Below are 17,938 nucleotides of genomic sequence, written 5' to 3' on the forward strand. Positions count from 1 at the left end.
TAGCCCCAGCTGTCCTGGAACTCACTATGTAGACAAGGCTGGCCTTGAACTCACAAAGATCCACCTGCCTCTGCCTCCCAAGAACTGGGATTAAATTTTTATGGGGCTTTTGGATACTCTAACATTCCCCCCTCTGAAGAGGTATCCCTAAAGTCTTTTAAGGATTAGATACAAACTTCCAAATACTTTCAACAATTTTGGCCTTTGGAACAGAATATGTTGCTATGAGGCCCAAGGACATTTTTACTTTTAGCCAAGAAACTGGCTACTTTTCTTTGGGATCCTTTTACCCTAACTACATAGCCAATTCCTACCTCCTATTCTTCTCACACCATCCTCCGATGGGGAATCGGGATGCAGTCCTCTCTGGCTTCTTCCATGCTGAATGCAGGATGAGGCAATTGGAGTACCCCTTCAGTGGGTCTATCTAAAAGACTCACAAATTGCATAAGTCATCTCTAGGGAGAAAAGAAAGTCCTTGAATCATGACTAGGAGATATGAAGGAGAAGTAAAGACAAGAGTAATTAGCATTATAAGTTCTAGACAGGGAACTGGAAAAAGAACATGGCAATTTTCAAATGTTCATGAGAGTCCATTGGAATATCTTGACAAGGGCTTCCAAAAGCATTCCTCTATTGGGTTCCTCCTCATTTTTCTTTTGTCTTCCAAGGCTGGACTCTAGAGTGATGGAGTCAGGATTTGCTTTCAGGTGTTTTGATAGCTGTTGGAGTGATTAGAATCAGTGTCAGTTCCCTCTCAAAAGCTTCTAGATAGGGGGAGAAAGCAAATTTATCCATCATTTTTGGAAAATAGATGGTTGTCTCCCTTAGCTACAGGTGGGCACTACAGTATTGGAGACCGAGATTTGAAGTCTTTCATCTGAGCAGTACTTTCTGGTTAAGAACAAAATTATCAATGAGAAATAATTGTCTAAATAACTTTATATATAGACTTAAGCATAATGTCTGGGAAGTATAATCCCTTGAACTCTTAAAGAAATATACTGATGACTTACTCTTTGGTTATACTTTCATTTTGGATGTTTAAGGTCATACAGTTGGCCCAAATAAATCAATTGACTTTTACACTTAAAGTCATTTGAGGATCTGTTCCTCAGGAGCACATGGACTTAGGAGGAGCTCCAGGCTCCTTTCTTTTACCAGTTCCATCTATGTGAAGATAAGTCAAAGGTCCTGCTCACCCATGTCTGGCTTCACTTGGAAGCATGAATGAGATGTTTTCTCTGAGTTTACCCGCCTCTTTGTAGAATGGACACTGGTTCAAGTACATCTCGTTGGGTCTCCATGTCATCCCTGAACAAGAGGACAGGTTACAGGACACCACAGTTACAGGACATTTTGAGAGATGTTCCTTAGTCCCCTGGAACTTAGTCGACCTTGGAGGGCAAGGGGCAAAAAACTGTCCTTTAAGTCCCTCTGACCACATTAGTATAGGCCTCAAATTATGGCTGTTAAACATCCAGTAAGGTTAGTTCCACCAGTCTGGTACTTTTAATTATCATATGCAATGTAGATAAGGCTTGCAAAAAAGCCAAATATTCTCAGATAAACCTTGACCTGATGTATATTTTTTGTTCCTTAAACTAGTTGGCTACACTATAACCATAGAAATTTTAAGATTATGTGTATATTATTTTTGTCTCATCCTTTATATATCATAACAAACTTATACAGGTCTTCATCACTTGCTTAGGCTTTCTCATTTTTTTCTATTTTAGAAAATATCTCCATTCCCATATCCTTTTAACACCTTTTACATTCTTGTTTTCTTTTTTAAAAAAATAATTATGAGACATAATAGCATTATCAAATAAATTTTCCATCTGTTGTGAGACTTCTTTTCCTGGGGATGCTAAGCAATGCTTATTCCCTTTTAAGGTTCTAGTGTCAAGCCAATTTTTTATTACAAAGTTTTACTGGGGAACCAGTGAATTAATTGAGCTTACTTACCAAGATAACTGAAGGGTTGCTGAGGTGTATGTATGACCTGAGGGTATGCACACTGGAAAGCCTTTACCCAGCATGGGTCATGCCTTCTCTTCCTAGCCTTCCCCAGATTGTATACTTTAGCCAAATTACACACAAGTGGCTGGGAAGAGTGGCTGGATACTCCGGTGAGGGTCCAGTGACCCTGCTTGGCCCTCCTTTAATGAATGAGCACAGCCATCAACAAGCCCAATTGTGACAATGTTTAGTGATCAGGCTCAGCTGAAGTTGTGATGGTGGTAGTTATTTCGTGCAGAAGGGACTGTTGTATAGCATCATCTTATTAAAAGGACCACATATAAGGAAGAACATACATCATTTGTTTTCCTGAGTCTGTGTTACTTCACTTAGTATAACAGTTTCTAGATCCATCCATTTACCCGCAAATTTCATTATTTCATCTTTCTTTACTGCTGAGTAAAACTCCATCGTATATATGAACCACATTTTCATTATCCACTCATCAATTGAGGGACACCTAGGTTGCTTCCATCTCTTAGCTATTGTGAAAAGAGAAGCAATAAAATGATACTAAGAAAAAAAATTTTTAATGAAAAGAAAGCTACTTGTATTGAGCATCTAGCAATATAGTGTGAATTGCAGGCCGCAGCATGTCATACTTACTCAGAGAGATTTGTTTAAATACCATTATTTTACAAAATAGAAAAAAAGGCATATTAGAATTGGAAAGCTTCCTCTAAAGGCAAAGAACTGGAAAAACATAAACCTGGGATTAAGATGGATTTCGTTATGTCCCAAATAGAATATGGCACTACCATTCAACTCTGATTAAAGTCATATGCAAAGGGACTGGATTGGGAATGTAGCTCTGCTGGCATAGTGCTAACCTAGAATGTAAAAACCCTGAATTCAGTCCCTAACATAGCATAAACTGGGCATGTGGTGCACTTGGGATGTAGGAGCAGGAGAATCAGAAATTGAAAGTCATCTGTGGCTAACGAGTTTGAGAGCCTGTTACAGGAATCTCTGTCTTCAAAAAATATTAATAATAATAATAACAATAATAATAATAATAATATGAGGGCCTTGAGAACAGCAGGACCTCTCTTCATATTCCTAGAAGAATGTAGAATGCTTATTTTACTTAGCACTGATTAGAAGTACACAGTCAATTCTGTATTTTTAATGCTTTCAAGTACGGGCACACCTAATTTATTGTTACCAACATAAATAGCAATGAAACATAATGCGGTTACCATAGTCTGAGCCTTGTGGTCAATGCTTTACTTACAGTGAGTCCCACTTCAAGGTAGCCATTATCATCCCTGCAATTCAGGCAATTTGTATCTTTTTAAATTGTGGCAAAAAAAAAAAAGATCGAAGTATGTATTATCAGGTTCACGTGTGAACGTCTCACAAATCATGATGCAACCCTCAAATACAGAGCTACTATGGCTATTGAATACTCATAGCAATACCATATTCACAAAGATTACTCTTAAGCCATTGCTGAATAGGAACTGGAGTTGCTTCCATACCATAATTCCCAAACTCTTAGTGAAACTGAGACATGAAAACACAGGGGGAATTTGGAATGCACAAGAGTAGACCCAGATGACACACCCAGTTCTGAGAATGCAATATCATTTCAGAAATTCAGAATACTATGTAATCTCTTCATCCTTCCCACCCATTGAGAATTGACCCATGTGTTGCTTGATTCCAGTCAGTACTGCCACCTGCTCGCCATGGGACCACATTGTACAGTGGACAGGCACCAGTGTGATAATGTGTAAATGTTGCTCAGTAATTATATGACTGCATTGATGATAAACACACAGCCATGAAGAAATTAATCCTACTCTTTTTTTCCCTTTTTTTTCTTTTTTTTAAATAGGCATACAGGTAATGCATTCCGATTACATTCACCTCCAACCTTGCTTTTCTCCCTCCCTCGTATCCCTTTTACGCTGCTCCCTCCCTAAAAGTTCCTTTTCCATATTGATGACTCTTTTTGCTTTGTTTTGTGATCAATTGGCTTTAACTAGGTGTGACCATAGTTTGGAGCTAACCACAGGGGCCTGGTGGTCTCACCAGAGCATATGAAATTGAAAAACATTGACTGCTCTTCCCCTTGAATCTATCCGTGGCCACTATTTCAGAAGGAAGGGGTGGAGGCCCATGAGCATCTTCCGTCTATGACTGCCTTGATGGGGCCAGTTTTGTGCAGGCCCTGTGCTTACACAGCTCTGTGAGTCTGACTATAATGGCTGTATCATTGTGTACTGAAGATGGTGTTTTGTAGTCCTCGCCATCTCTTCCAAAGCTTACATTTTTTTTCTGCCGTGATTTCCATGATACTCCCTGAGCCTTGCAGGGAGAAATATAAATGTCTTAATAGAGTTGATCATTAACCATGACTTACTCTCCACACATGAGCAGCCATGAGACTTCTATATTCACCATCATTCGCTACAAAGGGGGATGTCTCTGGTTAACACTGAGACTATCATTTGTCTATGGTATAAACACAGATATTTAGAAGGTAGTGTGATGTTACATCAGTTTACCTAAATGACAGCAGGAAGGTCCACTTTTGGGTCTACGGCTTCCCCAGCATGTGTTTTGACTGGATTTACAGTGCAAGGCATGGATCTCTATGGTCAAATCCCTGAATTAGGCTTCAAATCCAATCAGAGAGTGGATGGTTATCCCAATAGTCATGCAACTCTTGTATAAGTGGGCACATCTTGCCTGGCAAGTTGATTATGGTCTGTAGGCTTCACAGCTGGCTAACACCCTTAATGCCTTTTCTCTCTTAAGACTTTTGGAACTATACAAGCCACCCACCAGGGTGCAATCTTCTAGCTCACTTGCAGCCCAATTTTTCAGGTGTGTAGTTTGTGGTGTCATTAGCAATAAGGTCTTATCATCTAGTTCTGGTGAGCAACCAAGAGTAACAATAGCCTGAACCATTTGGTTTTCTAGGGCCTCCCTGAACAACAACTCCTATAGAGGAATCCCAAATCTGGCACTGAGATATTTCTTTGTTTAGTAACCCAATACATTTAGGAGAAACATTGCCCAACCATGCAGGGTATCTCCCTTCTAACACTTTTTTTTTTATTATATTCTATTATTGGATTACAAGAAAGCAGATTTCTATACAGCATTTTTATACACTCTTCATTTTAGTTAGCCCTCTCTCCTACCCTATCTCCCGCATCAATCCATCACTCTCCCTGCTTAAACCATTCCATCCCCAGTATTTTTTCTCTCTTCATTTATTTTACCTATATTCTAGTATCCCCCTCCCTTATTACAACCTCTACCCCGTTATTCCTTTATAGTTTCCTGGCTCCTAAAGATACCCCTAGTTAAACACATAAGCTAAAGGTTGGATGTGGCATTTTGGGAGTTCTATGCTACCTCACTCAGCATATTTTTTTTCAGTTCCACCCATTAACTACAAGTTTCATAATTTCATTTTCTTTAAAAATGAATAAAATTACATTATATAAACATTTTCATTATCCATTCACCAGTTGATAAGTCTAAGTTGTTTCTATCTCCTAGCTATTGTTACAATATCAGCAATGAACATAGATGTATAGCTATCTCAGTAGAAAACTATAGAGTCATTTTGGTATATTCCTAGTAGTGATATTGTTGAGGTAGATTTACATCTAGTTTTTTGAGAAACATCCAAACTGAATTCCAAAGTGACTGAACTAGATACATTCCCACCAAGAGTATATAATTGTTCTCCTTCCCCCATGTTCATGATACCATTTATCATTTATAATCCTGAAGATGGCCATCCTGAGTTGGATAAGATGGAATCTTGAAGTGGTTTTAGTTTACGTTTCCCTGAAAGTTAAGTATATCAAACCCATATTTAAGTGTTGACTAGCCATTTGTAGTTCTTCTTTCAAGAATGCTCTGTTCAGTTACATACCTCATTTTCAATAAGGTTGTTTATTGTATTAATACTTACTTTTTTGTTCTTTCTATATTACATACACCAATCCTCTGTCAGATGTTTAGATGGCAAAGATCTTCTGTTTCTATGGGCTACCTTCTAACTTGATTGGCTGTTTTTCTTCTTGTATGGAAGTATTTTAGTTTCATGAGATTCCATTTGTTGATTGTTGATCCTATTTTTTGCACTACTTGAGTCTTATTCAGAAAGTCCTTACCTATGCCTACATGTTGAATAATTCCCTCTAGTTTAGAAGTTTCAGAGTATCAAATCTTACTTTGATGTACTTGATCCATTTGGAGTTGAGGTTTACGCAGGGTGAGAGATAAAGATATAGTTTCATTTTTCTACATGTTGATATCCAGGTTTCCCAAACTCAAGGTTTAAGATGCAGTCCTTTCTCCATTATATATTGTTGATATCATTAATAAAATACTGTAAAATGTGGCTGTGTGGACTTATGTCTAGGCCCTCTCCTCCATTACACTGATCTATCTGTCTGCTTTTGTACCAGTACTATGCTGCATTCATTGCTGAATCTGTAGCATATACTGAGATTGGGTGTGGTAATACCTCCTGTAGTATTCTTTATGCTCAGGATTTCAATGACTGTCCCTGTGATTTTTGTGCTTTCATATAAATCTTAAGGTTGACTTTTCTATATCTGTGAATAATGTTCCTGGAATTTTGACAGGAACTGCATTGAATAGGCAGATTGCTTTTGGTATGTTAGACATTTTCCCACTACTAATTTTTCCAATCCATGAGTATGAGAGGTCTCTTATTTGTTTAGTGTCTTCTTCAATTTATTTCTTCAGTATCTTAAAGTTTAAATAGTTGAGATTTTCATTTCCTTCATTCTTTCCTTCGTTCTTTCATTTGATTTATTCCTCTCTCTCTCTCTCTCTCTCTCTCTCTCTCTCTCTCCTGAACATGCTCCCCCCACCCCCTGCTCTGTGTCTGATAGGAGTGTTTCCCTGATTTATTTTTCAGTATGTTTAGGCAGCTACTGATTTTTTTCTTTTTTTTTTACTTTATTGAATTTTTTTTGCCAATTCCATACAATATATTTTGAACACATTTAGATTCCCCTCCCTTACCTGCATCCTCTCTATATCTCCCCACCAGTTTTCATGCATTCTGTCATGTATGTTAAGGCCTATCAAGTCAAGTTTGTGTCCCCAAATGTCCCTCGGCATGATTCTATCCACTGGAGCCTGGTCAATCTATCTAGTGTCACTCCCTTAAAGAAAACCAACTTTTCCTCTCTGAGTAGTCAGTCATTGGTTGCCAATATTTTCTCAGCTAAAGTTGGGGCTTCTTACCCATTTAGCACCTTCTATGGTGAGTATTTTTCCATTTTGAACATGCATGGGCCTTGTGCATGCAGTTACTATTGTTCTAAGTTCATAGGAGTAACCTCCCATCTGTTTGGAAAATGATCCACCACCCCTAACTCTTAAAGTCTTTCCTCCTCCTCTTCCACAATTCACCCTGAACCATGAGTGGCAGAGATTTGACATAGATGTCCTACCCAGAGACATACACGCTGGGTCTCTTAGTCTCTGCACTTTGGCCAGTTGTGGTTTTCTGGGCTAATCATCATCTATTGCATAAGGAAGCTTCGCTAGTGAGAATTAAGAGCCTTGTTAATATTCTTTCTGTTTCCTGTTCTGCTATGTTCCTTGGACCTTAGGTATATAGGTTGCATTGTAGCTACTAATTTTTGTGTTAGATTTGTATTCTGTCACTTTGCTGAAATCTCTAAGGGTTTTTCTAATGGAGTCTTTAGGGTGTCTTATTGTAGTCAATCAAGTCATATCTGCAAAGAGGACTACTTTGACTTCTTTTCCTATTTGTATCTTTAAATTACTTCCCTTTTCTTTTGGCTCTACCTAAGACTTCTGGCACCATACTAAGCAGCAGTGGAAACAGTGGATACCTTTGTCTTGTTCCTGATCTGGATACAAATGCTTTGAAGTTTTTCCTCCCTTTCGCATAATATTTGCTATAGATTTGTGATATATAACCTTTATTATGTTGATAATCTGTGATAGTCTCTCTATGACTTTAATAATGAAGGGATGTTGGATTTTGTGTCCATTGATATAATCATGTGATTTATATCTCTTACTACATTTATGTAATGAACTTCATTTATATATTTTAATGTTGTACCATTCATGCATCACTAAAATAAAGCCAATTTGGTGATGATGAATGATCTTTTTTTCTTTAAAAATTTTAATTGAGTTTTTATAACATCCTAGTTTTTAATCAAATTTAGATTCCCCTCTTTCACATATGCTCCCTTCCTCACCACCAGACTTCATGTATTCTGCCATACATGTTAAGTCCAATCCAGTCAAGTATTTGTACTTCAGTGTAAATTTGTCCACTGGAGTCTAGTCAGCCCATCTGGAGATCATATATAAGGAATACTCTCCCTCTCCCAATAGCAATCAGTCTTTAATAGCTCTCAGTCTAGAGCCAGCTTACCACCCATTTCTTTCCTCCTCTCTGGGCCCTGCTATAACTGAGTAGGTGTAGGTCCTATGGTTGAAGTCACCATTGCCACAAGGTCACATGTGCAAGGTTCCAGTGGCTTGAAAACCTCTGCTTCTCTGTGTTCATTAACCAGCCCTGGTTCTTATGATCTTTCTCCCCCTTCTTCCCCAATGGTCCCTGAGCCATGGGTGGGTAAGGTTCAATATAGGAATCTTATCCTGGGATATACACTCTGCAGTCTTTTATTCTTTTTATTTTTGTTTTTGTTTGTTTTTCAGTTTCCCCCATAGACTCTTTGATGCATGTGGGAAGGAGGTGTGACTATACCTTGCCAGCATAGTGGTTGAAGGACACTTTCAGCTAGCATTCCACCCTTTCCTCTGGCTCTTACATTCTTTCCACCAACCTCTTCTACAAAAGTCCCTGAGCCTTGGAGGGGGTGATAGGTGTGGGATTATCTTCCTCCCTTTATGGCAAGGCACTGAACTTTCCAGTCTCTGCATCATCTGTTTTCCATGGGCTGTTGGCCCATTTCAGTGGGATTCCATCTACTATAAAAACACAAACAGCAAGAAGCAAGAACATCTAAACAGTGGCTGCTATAATAACTTAACCTGTGGGTGTAAACACAAATACGTGAATGGTACCTAAACATCCATCTAACAAAACAACTGCAGTGGCTTCCCCACTGGGGCCTATATCTTCCCCTGCCACAGGGAGTTCACCTGGTCTACAATACCAAGTGTGTGTTTCACCTCTAGGAGCTGGCAATATATGCAATCGAAAATTTGCTGGTTGTCCATACACTAGAAGCACCACTACCGCGCCAGCAAGAATATCTTGCTTGGCATGTTGATAGTGCAGCATGCAGGGTCCATTATTGAGCTGGGGACAGTTCTCCCCCAGCCATCTTCATATCACTTTCTGGCACTATGAAAATCACCCATCCATTGTCAGGGAGTTTCCAGCTTGGTCCAAGCTTGATTTCTCCCTCTCCCACACTCACATCATGCAGTATCTTTAGCAATAGGGTTTTACCATGTTGGTGTACAACCAACATTGTTGGTGTACAACCAACATTGTTGGTGTACAACCAACATTATTGGCAATGGCCTTTATTGTTTTAGGGACTTCTAGGGCCCCTCTGGCCAACAGCTCATGGAGGGGCGGCAACCCACATCTGGCACTGGGATTTTCATTTAACAACCAGCTGTTTGGCTTCTGGTAGGGCTTTCTTCCTCTTCTATCCCTGTAGGGTTCTTTCTGTGCTTAAGGCTCTTTTTTTTTTTTTTTTTTTTTTTTGTTCTGTGTATCAGGATAATTTTTTTCCTTTTATTCCCATAGTTCTTTGTACAGCCCTCTTTCCCCTTTCCCATTTAACTACCCCCTTTTTGCAAGCCCTTTTGATGTGATCTTTAATTATGTTTGCAAATATTTGACTGAGAATTTTAGTATTTGTTTTCATCAGGGAAAACAACTGTGGTTTTCTCTATTTATTGTGTGTGGTTTGGATATCAGGATAATATTACTTTTGTTTTTTGTAATAATTTGAGTAATACTGATGTTAGTTCCTTGAAGTTCTGGTAGAATTATGCAGTGAATCCATATGGCCCTGAATATTTTTAGTTAGGGGACATTTTATGAATGCTTCAATCTCATTGCTGGTTCCACTTGTTTGAATTATTTATTTCAGGCTGCTGTAATTTTGGCAGCTTATAAGCATCTAAAAATTAATTCATCCATTTTTATTACACTTTCAAATTCAGTGAAGTGTAGATTTTTTAAGGTATGATTTTCTGAATTTCACTGGTATCTCTTATAATGTCTCCCTTTTCATCTGTAATTTTATTACTTTGTCTCTCTGCTTCTTTTTGGTTAATTTACCTAAGGGCTTACAAAATTTGTCTTTTCAAAGAGCTCTTTTTCATTGACCCTTTGTAATTTTTTTTCATTTCTGTTCTATTAATTTCTACCCTGATCTTAGTTATTTCTCCCCATCTGCTCTTCTGTGTTTGTGTGTGTGTTCTTGTTTTTGAAGGTTTTAAGGGAAATCATAAAGTTATTTGTGTTCTTTCTGACTTTTTGTAGACAATTCGTACTAAGTGTTCCTCTTAGGACTGTCTTCATTTATCCCATGGATTTTGGTGTGTTGCATTTTCATTCAATATTAAGGATTTTATTTCCCTCTTGATTTTTTTACATTGTTATTGAATTTTTTGTGGTTTTCATACAATATATTTTGGTAGCATTTAGATCTGCTCCTCCTTTTCCCATTTTCTCCCACTGTCCTCTCTTGATTATAGAACTCTCTTATATGTATAATATGGCCTACAGAGTCTTGTTTGTGTCCCCCAATGTCTATTTTCTTACAATACAATCTTCCATCTTTTTATCCTTAAGCATATCTATCTTTGATGGTGAAATGTGTTTTTTGGAGACATCAAAATATACATCATATTTTCTAATCCAGTCTGCTAGTCAGTGACTCCTTAGTGGGGAATTTAGAATATTAATATTCATCATTATTATTGAAAGGTGTGCATTAATTCTGATCCTTTTGTTAATTTTGTGATATTTTCTTAAACCACTTTTGATTTGCAACTCTGGTATTGTTTATTTTTCCTCTCTGCCTCTTGGGTGTGTGACTTCTTCTCCTCAGACTAAAGTATTCTTTCCAGTATTCTCTAGTGTTGACTTCATGATCATAAATTCTTTAAGTCTATTTTTATCATGGAAAGTTTTTATTTTTCCTTCAATTATAATAGATGGTTTGCTGGAATTATTAATATAAGTTGGCAGTTTGGTCTTTCAGAACCTGGAATACATCTTTCCATTCCCTCTGGTTTTAATTGTTTCTGTGAATAACCAGTTGTTATTCTGTTGGCCCTCCCTGAATAGGTGATTTGATCCTTCTTCTCTCCTGCAGTTTTCAACACCCTTTATTTAGTCTGTGTTACCAGTGTTTTAGCTATAATACAGCTTAGGGAGTTTCTTTTCTCATACTGTATACTTAGTATTCTACAGGGCTCTTATATTTAAGTGGGCATTTCTTTTGGTTTTTTTTTGTTTTGTTTTGTTTTGTTTTTGTTTTTGTTTTTGTTTTTGGTCTTTTTGAGACAGGGTCTCCCTGTAGCCAGCTGTTCTGGATTCACCATGGAGACCAGACTAGTTTCAAACTCACAGAGATCCGCCCACCTCTGCCTCCCGAGTGCTGAGATTAAAGGCTTGCACCACCACCCCCAGCCCTTCTTTTGGTTTTTCTCCAGTGATTTTATTGAAGACAATTTCTATGCCTTTGGCATGGAATTCTTCTCCTACTATGATCATAATTTGTAGATTTGTTTTTTTGCATAATGTTGCAAAGCTCTTCCATGTTCCATTGATTTTTTTTAAATATCATTGACTTTTATTGAATGATCCAATTCTTCCACATTGTATTCCAGACCAGCCTGAGATTCTGTTTTCCATATGGTCCATTCTATTCGTGAGTCTTTCCACTGAACTCTTTATTTGGATTTCTGAGATTTTCATTTCTATGATCATTTCAGATGTTTTTCTTCACAGTTCTCTTGCTGAGTTCTATTTTCACATCTTGAATTGGCTTTCTTACTTCATTTAACTCTTTATTATGTGTTATTGGAGTCTCTGAGTTGTTTGAACAGATTTATAACCATTCTTTTGAATTCTTTGTCTGGAAATACTAAGTCCCTCTCACTGGAGGCCATTAATATATGACTAGTAGTTTTTGGAGGGGACATGTTCATTTATTTTTCATGTTAATTTTGATTCTGTGCTGTGAATTGTGATGGTTTGTTGTCTTTCTTTCTTGTTTCTGTTTTATTCAAGTTACTTTTTTGCTCTGAGTGAAGGCATTTGTACTATCCAGAAGAGGATTAGGTAATAGCAGGATTGGAGTATTGTACTGTCCAAAAAAGGATTGGGTAATAGCAGGATTGGAGTATTTTTTTCTTCTGAACTGTATTCAGAACCACAAGCTCTATTCTTAGTCTTCTCTTGGAATCAACTACTATGCAATAACAGTCACTATCCTAAGGAGGGTCAAGTCACCTCTGGCTGATTGTTTCCTGTCTTTCAGTCATCTGATATGGCTCCCTGAGTATAGCCATCCAATCCTGGGTCACTTCTGACCCCATCCTCACTTCCATAGCACATGCTACATGTTGTAGGGCTTTGTGGACCTGTACATCCAGTCCTGAGTGCCAGGCCCTCTCTGCTTCTGTAGGTCCCACCGTATACTGTAGGATGTGCACTTACTTTAACCTTCTACTTGCAATATCCGGTGGAATTAATAGAGAATAATGTGTTGTTACCACAGAGCTCTTGGTTCTACCATATGAAAACCTTCTTAGAGCTGTATTTCCAATGAACTATGGAATGTCCCTTGGCAATGCATCCCTGACACTAAGAACTGGATAATGATATTATTCCCAACCATAAGAGATACTGACTAGTCTAGGTTGTGTTACTGGTGGTAGAATTTGAAAATGTACATCAGGTGTTGGAAGTATTTTCAAATGGATTAGAGCTGGTCTGACTGTTGGTGGAAGGGTACCAGGAACCTAAAGTATATACATGAACTTGCCCCACACCATATTAAGAACCTCATTCCTCTGTTGGAAAATCAGATCATACAATTTGTATTTGTTCACAAAGTATGACAAATTTCCTCTCTATTCCCAAAATTCTTCAATCTATCATTTTCCTATATGTTAGTAATTCAGCATTGCCTCAGATATTAAAACTAACACTAGTTTAATTTTCCCCTAAATGTCAAATCAGATAAATAATGCCTAGCTAGTGTAAAAACCATAGGGAATTGTATTAGTCTAAAAACCTGCTGAAAAGTTACACATACAATAGCTCTACATGGGTCCATGTGTATAGCTGAAAATTACATAACAGTGCCAGACAGAAGAAACCCCCCTTTGAGTTATTGGCCAGGGTGGTCCAAGAGACTCCTAAAATTACACAGGCTATTGCCACAGCACTTGATTGCCTCCAAGAACTTGAAGGTAACACCCTATTCCTGAAGACAGGACATACTTCAGACATAGGATTTAGAGCAATGGCGATGAAACTGACCTGGAAGACACCTCCCCTGAGGGCTAGCTCTCATAGTTTTGAAGAGAACTATGCAAGTTGCTAAAGGTGAACATCAGTTGATGGTCCAACCCCAACTTTAAGGCCTTAATAATCACATTAATGGCCAGCACAGCAAACTATTATTGGGGCAGTAGTGGCACTTTTGTCTTGGGAGTAATCAACAGCTACCTAATTGGACTTAAAGCGCACTCGAGTGGGAGGAAACTCCTGTGCAATACTGTAAACATAACCAAATACCTATGGCTAGAGAGGTCATAGATCTTAGAGAAAACCCCAAAGCTGTCATACCTGTAGGCAAATATAATTTCTTACCATATATTAAATAACAATCATTATATTTATAGACAAATGTTCCAGTTACCACTCTGGGTCTTTACCTTCATGTTAGAGATCCAAGGGCTCACATATTTGTTCTGAGTATATCACTCCTATCTCACTTTCTATTAATCCTGTGTTATGGAGTGACAATAAATTAGGCAAATATTGCTACGGAGAGGATTATGAAGATCATAATTAACAAAGGAGACATTTGGAGGATTTATAATGAAGGCTGATCCCAGTCTAGTTTCACTGGGAAAGAGTATTGTCTTGCTCTCATTTGCCAGTAATTAGCTCTGCCTTTATTGCACTGTAAATAATGCTTTAATTACCAGGCTTCTTAGTTCACAAGACAAAACTCTTGTGTCCTTATTGGATTTCATGTTCAGGAAATCCCTATTTGTCACTCTCAAAGCCTTTTCTGCACCCAATACTTATATGCAAATGTAACTGGCAATGGCAGTAGGAAAGGTGGGAAAGGAATAGAGACAGTGAGATAACTTGGAGAACAAATCACCTCCTCTGGGAGCAAGTCCTCAAAATGGACACATCACCTTCTTGGGATAAGTTTTGAAAAGGCTCAACATGGCAACTAGAAGCAATCATCTTCTCCACTTTCCAGCCACAAGAAGGACATAGATCGGGAGTTTGTAGCATTAGCTAGGAAAGGGCCCTGATGTACTGAAAAATTCTGTCTCTGAGCTTCAAACTCCCCAACTCATGGTGGGGCTTCAGTAAATTATTTCTCTTTGAGAACTATATAATTTCTACCTTGAAAAGTATGTTGAATTCAATTATGTGGTTTTGTGTAACTCCAGACCAAAAATTGTGTGGGCTGATAAATTTATCCGAAGGACATTTAAAAGAGCATTTGTTGGGGCTGAGGAAGTAGCACCAAGAATAAGTGCTTGCTGCACAGGCATGAGCGTCAGAGTTTGTATCGCCAAATCTACTTAATACCAAGTAGTTATAATAACACATTTATAATCCCAGGTCTTCAGGGGATCCTCAGGACAAACTGGTTGGCTAGACTAACTAAATTTGTGTGCTCCAGGCTCAGCAAAAGGCCCTACATTGGTAAATACAAAGGAGAGTGATGTGAGAAGACACCTAGCATCATCCTCTGGCATCCACAGTCATACATACTCACATAACAATTCCAAGAATGCAAAGAGCACTTGTTAGGATTTTGTGTGGCAGATCTCACTAATGCCACCTCATAGTCTACAAACGCAGCTCTGGTTTTAGCTGCTGCTATTATGGACAGTTCTTTGACAGCTTAAACCTCATTTGTTTTTATTTTCTACCTCAGGCTTGCTTTTCCACTTCTAAATCCAAGGTCAGCTTCCTTAACATCATGGAAGTGGAGCTCCTCTTGGCAACCTTCAACAGGGAGATGGACAAGTGTTCTAGTCTCCCATATTTAATACCAAGATGTATTTGGCATGTTAGTCACTGCATTAAAAAATCAAACCCCACTGCACAGAGCATAACCTCTGTAACATATCCTGATATTAACCCCTTCCTTTCTCTTTTACATCTTCTTCCTAAGTATAGTTCCTTAAAAACAGGTTCTTCCTGTAATTGTGGTGGCACACAACTGAAATTCCATTATTTGTTAAGCTGAGACAATATAATTACAAGTTCAAGGCTTGCCAGAGGACTGCATAACAAGACAGTGTCTCAGAAAAGGAACCCTCCCACCCACATACTTATTTCAGTGAGCATAAATCAACACACCCCATAGTTTAAAGATAAACGGACTAAGATACAAAGAAAACACTGTGACTAGATCAAAGGCAATGTGAATGCAGTGTTCATTCCACTTCCTTATTGAGGGACAGTTTACATGTTTACAAAATAAACCAGAAAAGCCCCACTGTGCTCCCTTTTCATCACCTCATCAAGAAAGCTGCAACCCAGGAACAGAGAACGATTTTTTGAATTTTGTTATATAAAGGTTAAAAAGTATTTAGATGAGAAAATTACCAACAAAGGTAAGAAAATAAAAGCAAATGCTCTGATACTAAATAGGCCTGTGCTGAACACTAACTCTGTGGCTTGAGAGCTTCATGACCCTACTATAGAAATTTTCTGCATCTTAGTCTGTTCATGGGCAAGATATCAAGAATAATGACACCTAAAATACGGTAATCTCCTGATAATCATCATAATTATTTTATCAATATCATTACATCATTCAAATAAAACAGAAAACTATCAGTACCACAAACAGAGATCTCACTCAAAACTTGAGGCATTAACTATTCTTTTTTTTCAAGATAGCATCTGAGTGTTTCTTCTTGACTTCTAAGTCTCAAAGACACAAGAAAATGCAAACAAAAAAGAGCACAGCACATTGAGTATAGCTCAGTGATGGCATTTGTCACTTACATTCTCTATCCCTTAAAGTGGAGACTTACAATCCCAGAGTTGATCAAGACTGAGATGGAGACCCACCCTTGCTGGCTTGCTACATTTCTAAGCGACCTGTGCCTACTGCTAGGGAACACAACCCAGCTATGTAGAATTAGCAGGCGAGCATCCAGGACAGATACACATGAATGCCAAGCTCTGCCAGAAAAGCATCCAAATTCAAGGACCTCAAATGTCATCAGATCTCAGCAATAGCAAGCCTGCTAAGTGATCCCCCTACTTCTTCTGAATATTCTCACTTTCGATGATAGCCTATCCCACATTTGGACAGCTGGAACATTTAAAATTCTTTTCCTTCTAGTCACCCAAAATATTTTCCCTGTGGCTTGCATTCATTGTGTGTCATAAGTCTAATCTAGCAAGTCATTCCAAACAAAAGCTAACCCTGTCTCCATATGGCAACCCTTGCAAAACACCTGGAATTCCCAGTCACATCTTCTGTTGTGTACCATTCCTTCTTGGTTGACAACCCTGTAGCCTTCCTTAGTTCTTATTTATTCTCTACTACACAGAAGCAATCAGAAGTAATTGCACAGAAAGTAAGGAACAAAATTGCCTTTGGAATTAAAAAATAATGCTGTTTAATTCTGGGGCTGGAGAGATGGCTCAGCAGTTAAGAGCACTGACTGCTCTTGCAGAGGACCCAGGTTAGATTCCCAGCACCCACATGGTGGCTAACAACCTTGTATAATTCCAGTTCTAGGGGATCCAACACCCTCTTCTGACCCCATGTGTATTGTACAACACAGGTGCACTTACATACATACATACTCCTATGCATAAGATAAAAGTAATAAAATAAAAAATATTGTTTAATTCCTAAATATAAAATTGTGATTTGATGTTGTGTTTAATAAAGTCAGTTCTTAGCTACATTTACTTAATAGTCCCATTGTCAGATAGAAAGAACATACATAGGCTACAGAGTCAGTCTACTCTCATCCCAGCTACTTATTAACTTCATAACCTTAAATATATAAGTTCATTGAGCCTCAAGTTGCCCATCTACAAAATGGACCCAAAACATCTGCCTCAGATATTTATTCGGAAGACTACATGACATATGTTATGGTAATATGCTCAGTGTGTGAGCTGGCCACATGGTACAGAACCTAAGTTTGAAATATATTAGGAGGCTTAGAATCCTGGCTCTGCTTCTGCTCCTCAATGAAGCTTGTACAGGCAGCTCAGTGAGTGAGCTCCACTTTCCACATCTGAAACCTGGGAGATATGCTAACACAGAAATCTTTATTGTAAGGGTTAATATATTACTTACATAATGACAAGAACACAAGCCTGTTTCTTGATTTGTCCTTATTTTTTATGAATTCAAGAAAGTTTCTTTTTCTTCATTTCTGTGGGATTTTACTAGAAAATGCAAAACAGCATAACCTCTTACTTGTAAACTTCTAGTAAGGTGATGGGGGAAGAATTAAGCACTATAAATAGATGCTGAACATAAAGTTATGAACTAAACAGTCTAAAAGAGTATGTTAGGAATTACATTCTTTATAAATATAATTAAAACAGTAATGCCAAGGGAGTATATTCTGACTTCCTTACTGACTAATGTTTTAAAGAGAGCAAGAGACTCATAAGGGT

Source organism: Nannospalax galili, unplaced genomic scaffold (genome assembly GCF_000622305.1).
Source record: "Nannospalax galili isolate Female #2095 unplaced genomic scaffold, S.galili_v1.0 scaffold784, whole genome shotgun sequence".
Taxonomy (NCBI): domain Eukaryota; kingdom Metazoa; phylum Chordata; class Mammalia; order Rodentia; family Spalacidae; genus Nannospalax; species Nannospalax galili.